This window comes from Nothoprocta perdicaria, unplaced genomic scaffold, assembly GCF_003342845.1.
Source record: "Nothoprocta perdicaria isolate Ctin4 unplaced genomic scaffold, notPer1 scaffold_7, whole genome shotgun sequence".
NCBI classification, from domain to species: domain Eukaryota; kingdom Metazoa; phylum Chordata; class Aves; order Tinamiformes; family Tinamidae; genus Nothoprocta; species Nothoprocta perdicaria.
In genome coordinates this window covers 7,930,419-7,938,325 of record NW_020455976.1, presented here as the reverse complement: position 1 = coordinate 7,938,325, position 7,907 = coordinate 7,930,419, and positions in this window count along the sequence as shown.

Below are 7,907 nucleotides of genomic sequence, written 5' to 3'. Positions count from 1 at the left end.
CTTAAGTTACCAACAGTCAAGCCAGCAAGCCGGTCCCAGGCTTGACTTGTATRCATCTTATATTGCACATTGTTTTTTTTCTATGACAGAGAAAACCCTTTTTTTTTTCCAGATATCTTCATTCTTCAATCTTTTAAGTGTTTTTACATGAGATATGATAAAAGGCAGTTTTCATCCCATAAACAAGCCAGCTTGTAATAAGATGGTGTGAAAGCTATTTGTACTTACTTGGTAGACATCCTAGAGGTAGGCCAATAAGCGGAAGATTTTGCCTGAGTGGAGACTTAAGTATTTCTGCAGTGCTTCTGATTCATTCTGCTATTACCACGTACAAAGCCCTCTCCAGTGGATGCTGTGCAAAATGGATGTGTCTGGGTCATAACTTGAAGACCCTGCTTAAGCAAAACTCCAGCTGAACTTGGGTCCTAGTCGAGAAGTGAAGTCAGACCCTAAAAGTCTGTTCAAATAAATCAGGGCTGATTATCAGTGAGTGATGAAACGGCCGTTTTTGCACAATGACATATACACATTTGGCCGTTTGAGTTTTTGTAGTTACATTCATTTCAGTCAACTTGTTAAATGAAAAACAGATGCCACCACCAAGTATTAAAGCTCACAAAGATGGATTTTCACATTTCTTTTAGTGAGTGTTTTTATCAATAATACACATGAAAAGGGCCTGGGAAGTTTTATTACATTAATTTAGCCATCATAAATCAACACAGAATGCAAAACTCATTTAAATTGCCACCTTAGGGCCAATGTAGGAATGATGAAGTGTTATGCTCCAATTCTTATGGTGAATTTGGTGACAATCCTGCTGGATTTCTCACAAGACAGGTAAAACTGATGGGCTTTGAGACAGTTTCTTTCTGTTCATCCAAAGGCAAAAAAGCAAAAGCAGACTTTGTGCAAGGGCAAGTGCCTGTTAAATATGTGTTATCAGTCCACTTGGGGCAATCCATGGGGCAGRGGAGATGCTACAGCTACCAGCTACACGGTGGTAGCTCGGTTAGAGCAGCTCATGCTTTTGCTTAAGAAAGTCACTGGTTTAATACACAGCGTGTCTGTCTATGGAGGAATCATCACATGAAAGGGGGTTGAACTGCTGAGGGTTTTAGGTGCTTCAGGCAGGTCAGAAGAAAGTGCCTAACCCATGGGCTTGCCAAAATGCATCTCCACTCGAGGTGTGGATTGGTTCAGCCCCTGGCTACAAGTTGCAGCTCTCTTGGCTCGTTTGGTAGTTGCTGATGCTTTTAGCTCTAAAGAACTGTCAGAAGTGAAAACCTCAGTTCTGTCCATGCTGTGTTAGCCAAGTCAGTAGCGGTCACAGATGCTTTATTAGGCTGACCACAGCCTGTATCTCAACCCTGTTTTACAGTAATTTGGCTGCATAATCACTGCGATCTCATACAACTGTATGATTCCCTCTAGTGAGGTAATAATAGTAGTAATACAAATATAATTTTTAACAGTATTGAGTTTTTTTTTCTGTTATTAATTACTTGCCCAATCAGTCCTTCGACCTTTCCAATGAGATGACAAGCAACRTTGCCAAATACAAAATCATTTTTTTGTTTGAATAGAGTCGTATGCTGCCCAAACTCAGTACTGAGACCACCAGTTTGTTCCAGAGAGAACATGCTCAATAACTCTCAGATGATCATGACTAATTTAATTGGTTCATGAAGTCAGGTTATTGGTCTAGAAGTTAAAGGGTTCTGGGTTTGTTAGGGKTTTTTTTTCTATTTTTTTTTAAACTCAGCACCGATTCTCAGCACCAGAATTACGCCATTTTTGTCTCTCCAGCTAGCTGTGGTTTTACTGATTCATCAAGATGGCCTGAAATTCTTTTCCATGATCCTTTGAGAGCAGTGGCCTCTTTGTTCTCTAATACTTTCCTCCCCTTGATATATTTTAGGATGATTCCTAGCCCTGTCTTGTTAAGCCTAATTGGATAGAAACTTAATTGGGGTGACTACATCAAATGTCATGTTTTCCTCTTCTCTGACCAGTATTGTACCCATTTCCAGGACTTATTCTTTTAGAGAAACTSTTTCTTAGGAAGTATAAATGTTTGGAAAATAAATTAACTCCAAATGTGATTAACCACTCACCCATGAATGATTTAGGCAAGATTTGCCTAATTTCCCATGCTTTATTTGTGCCAGTTAAAGAAAGACTAAAAACAAGCTAGATTTTTTCTTTTCTTTTTTTTTTTTTCAGCATAACATCAAAGGTTGCAATTTTGTCTATTCATATAATTTAAACAAGATCAGACTAAATGAGAACTTGGAAAGGACCCATTATAAATTCAGAGGAAACCTAAATATTTCAAGAATGGKCAATGTCTGTGCAAGATGCACAGTTAGTGCTGAAGTGATGCCACAGTGTGGTTTTCAGAGAAAAGTGTGAAAAATTAATCAGTTTGCTTAGATCTGGTCAAAATACTTTTTGATCATATGATTTATATTTCTATTTTAAAAACTAAATTTTATGACTGTAAATTTTCTTTTCAATCAACATCTAAGGGGAAAAAATGCTCCTTTCCAATCACTGAATGTTATTCACATATTTCCTTTTTGACCAGTTCTTCTTTTGACTGAAACTCAAAACTAATTTCTTGGAGCCATGATACTTTTCAGAGTACTGAGCACACAACTGATGAAATGTGCACCATGAATTAATTATACGGTGGAAAAAGAAAAAAAAAAGAAGTGTTTTTGTGTTTGTGAATTGTCACTTCAGAATGTGAATTCTACAAATATGGAAGCTTAGAAGTCTAGAGGTCTTAAGATTTTGCTGATATACCTTGCAAACAAGAGAAGGAAGGAAGGAAGGAAGGAAGGAAGGAAGGAAGGAAGGAAGGAAGGAAGGAAGGAAGGAAGGAAGGAAGGAAGGAAGGAAGGAAGGANAGGAAGGAAGGAAGGAAGGAAGGAAGGAAGGAAGGAAGGAAGGAAGGAAGGAAGGAAGGAAGGAAGGAAGGAAGGAAGGAAGGAAGGAAGGAAGGCACTGAAAAGAAAAACTCCATCAATATGAAATTCAAAAAGAACTATAAATGAGGCTATAAAATCTCCAAGCCCTTGCAATGATCTTCAAAGCCCACAGTCCACCTTCTGTCCTGGGGACAATCCTGAAGACAGCAGAGTTTTCCACGGCTGCTGAAGCTGGAGCGCGCTGGTAGACCCGAGGGGCTGTGTTCAATCAGTGTGGGAGCAAGACAGCAAGAGGACTGCAAGCTCCTTCTCTTGTCCAAAASGCTCATCAAATCAAACATGTTATATCCGCYGCATTGGAGCCCTGGTGAGTTGTTACGTCATCCAGAAAGAAAAATATTCACATTCGGATCATCCAGATGCAAACCCGAGAGCTTATTAGTGAAATTCTCTTTGAAGACATCGAGGCACATCCAGTTACATCTTCTAACATTAGCCCAGTTGCATATAACATGTATTCGGCGTTCAGATACTCCATTTAAATGGCTGTGCTGCTTGGAAAGCACGAATTGTTCTGTAAGGGCTAATTAAATAGTGCGCTGCACTTCAGTAATATTCTTTTTTCCCCAAAACAATTCTTAAATACATTTGCAGATAAGCCCATTGCCATGTAAACTGCATATAAAACATGAGTTTTTATTCAGGGCGAAATCCTGGCCCGAAGAAATCAATGGGAGTTTTGCCATTGACATCAGTGGGGCCAAGATTTCTCCCTTGATGCACATGATATATTTTTCCTGACATTTAGTATGATGAAACAGCCCTGGTTCTGATTAGCCCGGGGTATAAATAGTATCAGTCAACTAGAGCAAAATTCAAATCAAACCTCAGGCATCTTTGCTGATGCCGCTTTGTTTCTGAGCRCTGTATACTGGTGAAGAGACCCAAATGGCTATTTGGAGTCAAGGACCTCGTTTGAAACATCCTCTGTGGATTTTCACTTAACCATAAATCAACACATGGGCAGCAAAGGGTTAGTAATCATGGAGGCATCTATTCATGTGTCTTGTGACATACATTTTTCCAGTGTGAATTCTTCATTAAAGGAACCCTTGATGTCTCACAGCTTGTTACCAAATTGGGCCTTAACTCTTAATATAATTTAGATGTGTTTAAAATACCCTTCTCAGAAATGCTGCCTAAATATTTATGAAAATTACATACGATAATATTAGGAAGAAATCTACTGGCTGTTTTGACGAGTTTATTTTTTAGTGTCCTATGAATGAGCATATGAATATATTTTAACCTGTTACTTTGTATTTGAATCAACAGTACTGCAGGAAGAGATCAGCATGTCTTGTCTTCTGGGACCCCTTGATAAATTGCTTGCACATTGCATAGCAGAGGAAAACACTTCTAATCTTTCCCTAAAATTTGGATTGATTTTTTTGAATAAAAGAAAAATATATATATTAATTTAGGGATGGTGTCATCAGAAAGCGTAACGAAGTGACAGTGTCAGAAAGGAGCAGACGTTGAATCTAAAAGAGTTCATTAAAACCCTGTCATTTATTTTACGGAGCTAAGACATAGTTTTGAGGCCCTAATTGCTTATTTCCCTGGCCCACGCAGGCCTGGCCATAGCCTGCCTTGCAGACAGCTTCAGCACTGATGGGAACTAGTCAAGACAGGAGAAAACTTGCAGCCCAAAAGGCAGCAAGCAAGGACACAGCACCATGGCACTGCTATCCCTCTTTGCCTCTTCTCCCCTCTTATTGCAGCCGTTTCATCACGTGCCTCTGCAGCACACATGGGACCGTGCTATTTGCGAGAGTCCCGCTAGAAAACACAGACCTGTTATTTGCCTGCTCTTCAGGCAAAGCTCCCACTGGCATCTCCGAGCCCTTAAATAGCACAGAATGTTGCAAGGGGGAATGTGCATTGTGTTCGGCTGGAGCCGGCGGGAGCCAGTGCTCGCGGCTGACTCAAGGAGCTCGCCCTCCTCTCGTCCCACGCTGCCCTGTCACCGGCCCAGCTCTGTTTCCACTTAAGTGCTAGAAGAAATGGAGTCAGTGCAGCTCCATCATCTCCTGCTGAAACACGGCGCTCTGGGAAGATAACTACCATGCCTTGGAGATGGAGATTATAATCAGGGATTATAATTATAATTATAATTCACATGGCTATGGGAACGGTGAGAATGAAGTCTAGGTGCCCAGGACCTCTTTTACTTGCAGCTTGCTAAAAACTGAGAGAATAACACATGGAGAGGTTGTGGGTGAATGTGGGCAGCAGGATTTGCCCTCCAGTARGCCAAGCAGATATACTACCCCCTCACTGTCCTGCTTTTTTGCACTGCACTAGTGCTCAAGCACAGTCCTTTACAGGAACACTATTCCCAGACATTTGTAAATGTCTAAGAGTGGCTGGAAATAGGATTTCCAGGTGCTGTTGCAATTCATGTGGCTTTATGCATTCTCCTTGCAGCCTTATCCACACATTCCACTTGGGAATGCTGCATGCAGCAGGTTTTGTTCTTGTTTTAGTAGTATTAAAATTCATCTGGTATCTCTTTCTTTGCTAAGTACAGGTAGGTACACACTCTTGAGTGAATAGGATATGCTCCACTTGTGAAGTGTAGAAGCAGGTCAATAGACAACTTTCAAAAGGAACCATTTAGGATAATTAAGCAGCACATACACACCAGCAAGAGTTTATTTTGTATTGGAAGGCATGTGGTTAGGGAAACAATAGCAGTTTTTCCCCTGGAGAATGTTAATTAAATTGAACACCCTGGAAAACTGAACTATTCTTACCACAAATCTATAAATCAAACTGTTCTGTTTGCTTAATATAATGCTTTGCTATTCTAGTCACACTGAAGTGGGCCAGCCGCACAATGCCAAGATATTTCCATGATGAGCACATTAGAAACACTGATTGACTATAGATCTTATGGATGTAAGGCCAAACCCGTATCTCATTTACACCAGAATAACTAAGATCAAAATCTAGCCCATGCTGTTCAGATTAGCACATAAATAACATGAAAGGTTTGGGAGCGCTCTACCAGATGCATTATGTACTTGTTGTAGTACTGCAAAAGTCCCTGGCAGCTTCAGGAATAGACCAAGACTTTGCTGTGCTAGGTGCTGTATGAAAACAGAACAAAAAGGTTTGTCTTTCTGTTATGCCAAACTAGCTTGAAAAAAAAGAAAAAGCTGTGAGAAGTTGGTCATCTGCCCTACCTGCCCTGCTTGAATGAGGGAGCTGCTCATTCCAACCAAAGGTGCAGGGGACATGGATGAGAAGACTGGGTCCCTTCTTCTTAGAGGGTTAAGAGGCTGTGACTCCTCTCACTATGAAGTATTCTCACTCAGAGGCTCCAATTCCATATATTTTATTACCAGGGGTCAAATTTTCAGCTGCCATAAGCCAAATTTCTCCACTAGACTCAACTTACAACTAGGGATTTGGCCAACTTCGTAGCAGTCCTTGAGGACATCACCCCCATCAAATTTCTTTGCTATGGTGGCACTTGARTTGTCTCTTGAACATGTATCACACCCTGGGCCAAATTACATTGTATGCACTGGGGTTAGCGTTCACAGTGCTCTAGGTCTGATCCAGAACCTGGAAAAGTGTTCTCCTATTTACTCATATGGGCTTTGACTCAGGTTCCCATGGAAGAGTCTTGCCACTCTTCTTGCCTATTGTCCTTCTTGGAAGAAAGGTCATTCTAGTTCCAAAATCACAAACTTTCTTTCTACATCTCACCCAGATACGAAGTGGAGTGTTTAAAAAATAATTTTAAAAATCCAGAGAAAGAATAAGAAAAATATCAGAAAGATAAGGTTCTGGTAGGTGTTTTACATATGCTGAGGAAATTAATCTAATATCAGGTTGCCTGTCCTGCAAAAGCAATGCATGTGAGTGAGCATGTGCCCCTTCCCTGTGGCAAGCCCTAGGAATGGTCGCATACAGAAAAAAATAAGAACCACACTGATCTTCATATGGATAAATCACTGTAAAGAACAAAGTCAGCAGCGGATCAATGTCTCTGGAAGAGGTTCTTCTTTAATGGAAATGGTCCAAGAAATGCATAATTGTTAACGGTCTTTGTGGTATGCAGATTTCCTGGACCATGCATGGATCATAGAGTATGTATAAGAAAAAAAAAAAAAAAAAGAAAAAGAAAAAGGATGGAGTGAAATGGCAGCAGGAATGGGGAGAGAATGTTTGTGTCCTAGTACTACCTAGCAGCAGAGTCCGCTGTTTTATTAGCTGAAGAGGTTGGCACTACAAGCCTGGATGCCTGGCACCCCAGCAGTGAATGTAGACCTTCTGACAGCAGTCTGGTCACAAGGCAGCCTCATTTATCACAATGTGAAAGTCCTGTTTACTGGAAGAGTACAAAAAAAAAGGAAAAAGGCAGTCTCCTCCAGGAGTCTCGGGGTGACAAGTAGAGGCCTCGCCCCAGTTTCTGCATCCATTTCCAAACAAAGGTTGCTCACTGCCTTTCAATCAGTCCTTGTGGACAGAAGTGAAAAGATTTCTGAAGTTGGAGTTGATGCCTCCATTCAGAAAAACAATCTTTTCTTGTATCAATCGCTYTATAGTGACAATGGAGGTAGGAGATGATAGGGCAGTACTTTCTCTCACCCAGAAGAACAACAAAAATGTGCCAGCGTGGAAATATGGTGTAGCTGCTACACGATTGCAAATAATTCTTGTTTAAAAGAGCAGTTGTTCATAATTAGTGACTTGAATAGTGTTGTTAGACATAACAGCAACTTTCCAAACATGCAATTTAGGTCTTTTTAGAGAGCTCTTTAAAATTCTTTCAGGTATTACTGTTAGGAATTTAGCAGAACCTTTCTCAGAAGATCCTTGGAGCTGTAATACATGAAAGGACCTGGTCATCAGTCACATCACAACTACTATAAAAAAAAAAAAAAAAAAAAAAAA